The sequence below is a fragment of the Triticum aestivum genome, chromosome 1B (assembly GCF_018294505.1).
Source record: "Triticum aestivum cultivar Chinese Spring chromosome 1B, IWGSC CS RefSeq v2.1, whole genome shotgun sequence".
Lineage (NCBI taxonomy): Eukaryota > Viridiplantae > Streptophyta > Magnoliopsida > Poales > Poaceae > Triticum > Triticum aestivum.
In genome coordinates this window covers 42,962,003-42,965,605 of record NC_057795.1, presented here as the reverse complement: position 1 = coordinate 42,965,605, position 3,603 = coordinate 42,962,003, and the positions used below count along the sequence as shown (strand labels likewise).

General features: G+C 46.1%; 1 long non-coding RNA gene across 2 annotated transcripts; it reads left to right on the top strand.

The window, feature by feature from the left end:
- Positions 1-931: 931 nt before the first annotated feature.
- On the top strand, positions 932-2,162 carry LOC123085950 (uncharacterized). 2 transcript variants are annotated; one of them, XR_006440178.1, is made up of 3 exons: positions 932-1,051; positions 1,167-1,275; positions 1,822-2,162. It is a non-coding gene; the product is annotated as an uncharacterized lncRNA (long non-coding RNA). The 2 variants fall into 2 exon arrangements; XR_006440172.1 differs by having other exon boundaries at positions 1,817-2,162.
- Positions 2,163-3,603: the final 1,441 nt, after the last annotated feature.

Below are 3,603 nucleotides of genomic sequence, written 5' to 3'. Positions count from 1 at the left end.
CTCACTCCTTGGCAACACTTAGCTATCATAAGGATGAGGACGGAGCACAACTCTCTCAATTCCCAAAATGAGGTGGACAACACTTAGCTTACATGTTCTTTGAGGACGGAGGAAGTTTCGCCTTAAACACAACTTTTATCTGCTCTGAAAGAGTTACATATTTTGAAGTTTATGCAACTCAGCCTGAAAGAGTTGGGTAACCAAACTCAAAATGAGGTGGACAGTGCTCAGCGTGCAGTCACATTGAGTATTAGTTTCATGGGTTAATTTAGCACTGCATATTATTAATTGTGTTTCTATTTTTGTTTCTCTCCAGCAAGCATGACAATAACAAGTTTATATCCATCAGTTTCTTAGTACCCTGTTGATTTCAGTATTAAATGGCCACAACACTTTCCTATTTTGTTTGAGTTTTCATGTGCTACTCTATTAGGAATAATAACTAAAAACAATGAACGTTTGATTTGATTTCCTTCCCAACACAAGCAACAAATATAATAAATGTCTCGCATCCTTGACTCCAGCAAAAAATTCATTGACTGACATAATGGATCTGTCTATTAATCAAGAGTGTATTACTAAACCTAAAGATTGATTATATTTAGTTATGCAGCACACAGTATTCTCCCCAGTTCTGCTCGATTGGATTGGCAGTTCATGTACTCTGGTAAATCATTATGGAAACTTTGATTATAAGAAACTAATTTGTTCCTGTGGGTTTATCTATGCTCCTTTGTCGTTGATGCGCCTATGTTACTGTAATTATTTAGTTCCTCCGCTTCTAGGATGATCTCAGGTTTAGTAGTGATATAAAAAAGATGTACATTTCTGCGTTTCCTCTGCTATTGTGTTGTTTCATCACTTTCTGCTCCTTATGGGCTGCCACTCTTTGACATCCTTTTTGTGCTCAAACATTTTTTGATGTTCCTTGCAGGATCCAAATGAGCTTGGTTACGTACTAAATTATTGTTGAGGATCTCAGGTAATCATTGCAGTTGAAGATTACGCCCCTGATCATCATTCTCATTTTCAAACTTGCCATTTATCAGAGGTGATTTCTCTTGCCCCTTCCATCGGTTAATTCCGTTTGTTTGGTGGACTGATTCACCACTTGAGTGGATCACTGAGGACTTCTACAATGGGCTGTGTTCTTCTTACATATGTAGGTTTTGGATGGGGTGCATTCATGCATTATATTGGAGCAAGGACCTGTCGAGGAGGGGGATACCATGAGGAGGCGAACCTGGTAAAATAGGGGTGGAAAGTATACTATAGGTATGTTAGCTGTGGCAAGGAATTGGGGGATTGTGTTCCATTCAGTTGTGTTCAACACTGAAAAATGGTATATCATTTTTTGTCCTTTCCAAATTAAAATATCAATCCGTAATTTTTTTGTCATTCACAAATTAAATTATCAGTGTAGAAGTCTATTTGAGCATTCATTTCCTATCCTTTTATAAACTAGAAGGCCACACTAGGTTTCTTAGTGTACTATTTGGAATGTTTGACCCTGAACTGGCCCTCTGTTCCAACTAACGAAAAAATGACCCATTGTTGTGTTTTTATTTTTTGTATTTTAAATGATATTTGTAAAATTTTGTAATCGGTCTGCCATTTGCGAGTGAATTAGGGCTGCATTTTAGATTAGAACCATGAAGTAACTATGATGTGCACCGCATGAAACCAGAGTGAGTCTAATGAAAGACAGGCATTTGATCATGTTCTATTTAATCATCATTTCGTTCGTTTCGTCGTTCCATCCCTCCCTGAACTGACCTTACCCACAACTCTTACCTTGTCATTTCATTTTATCAAGGAAAGACTGTGGGGTTTGTGTATCCTTATCCAGGACATTGTGAAGGCTTCTGATGCAGTTTACAAGAAGCAATTGGTGAGCTAATTCAGAGGTTAGGCAACGCTTGTCATGATTTTTTATTTCTGAAGCCACATTAGCAAGCATCATAAATATAACTAAATGATTGCTGGCTTCCGTAATTGCCTACATCAATGTAATCTTCCACACTGAAAACACTCATTTGAGATTTGCAAGAAGCCTGCATACTACTTACTGTTGATGCATTAACATTGCATCCTTCAGAATTAGCAAGCAGGGCATAATGTTAGGTGTCTGTTTGCGGAATTGCTGAAAATAATTGGTCTATTTAATCCAAGAGAAATAGGAAGATTCTCTAAGCTACATGAGTTACTCTAGCGACATTTCATATCCGCAGTGTGCTACTTGCTATACTGGCTAAGCTTAATTTTCTTCTTCCTGTGAACATGTAGATAAGTGAAATGATAGTAAGAAGGTTAAATAATGTTGTTCAATCTTTCCGTCAAGCAACCTGTTTGGCCCCAAATGCCTAGACCATGATACTACATGATACTAATCAGTATCATCCTGAAACCTGAATCTCAAAGATCCCTTCATTGATAGACAATTAGGGTTAATTCCACACCGAAAGACGTCCCAGCATAGGCGATAGTCCCCCCGTGTCGCCTCCCCGAGCGAGGCAACCGGGGGTGCCTCTCCCCACCCCCAGCGTCCTCCCTCCCCTAACCCTCCTCCCGCTGCCGCCGACCTGCGCCACCAGGCCCTGCCCGCGTGGTGTCGGCGGCAGTGGCCTCGTCCTTACCCGCGCACGGTGCCCTGGCTCGGGTGGGGGTGTCCCGCGGCGGTGCTCCGGCGACGGCGGCTGCTCCGGCGGCACGGCTCCGGGTGGCCAAGGGGCGGCGGCGCGGGCACTTGGCGATAACCTGGCGCGGTGGATGGTGGCGGCGCCCTCCCGGACCAGATCTGGGCCCTTATGGGCACCATTTGGGTCTGGGACGCCCTGTCTCGATCTCTCCTGCGGCGGCTCCGGCGGGGGTAGAGGAGGTGCGGCTTCTGCGGGGGGCTTTGAAGACGGCAGCGTGTCTACTGCAGCGTGGAGACGGGCATTTCACGAGCCCCTTTTGGGCTCGGCCGGGCCTCGAGGGCTAGATGTGCTCCTGTCGCCGCGTCCAGACAGTGACCGCCAATGGCGGTGGAGGTTGTCTCCTCTTGCTTGGCTGCTGTTGTTGCCGCTCCTCATTCCCGGCTGCTCCCCCTCGGCCTCGTCGGTCTCGCTTCGTTGACCATGGTGAGGCAGCGGTGATGTTGGCAAGACCGTGGTGGCGCATGTTGGTGGACGACATCAGTGGTGGAGCGCATCGGACCATTCGGGGATGTGGGTGTTTGGTGGACGGGAGAAATCCCTGCCGGCTTGTCGGCACCGACGCGGTGACGCCCGTGGGCGCCACCGTTCCTTCCTGAAGGGCATCGGGTATTCCCCTTTCCCATGCCCGTCCGCGTACCGGGGGAAACCCTAGGACTTATGCGGGCAGTAGCGTCATTGTTGTTGTGTTCCTTCTTGAAGGTGTTGCTTGGTATGCCGACGTTCAAGGTGCTAGGAGCGAGGTGGTAAATCTCTGGTGGGCGCAACGGTTGCGGGTCGTCATCACTTTCATCGATCCGACGCTGTCGACATTATTTTCTCTCTTCTTTCTCTTTTGTTTCTTTTGGGCGTGCTTGTGCTGTTTGCCCCAGCATTGGACTCTTGGTTGTATCGGGTTGTTTATATA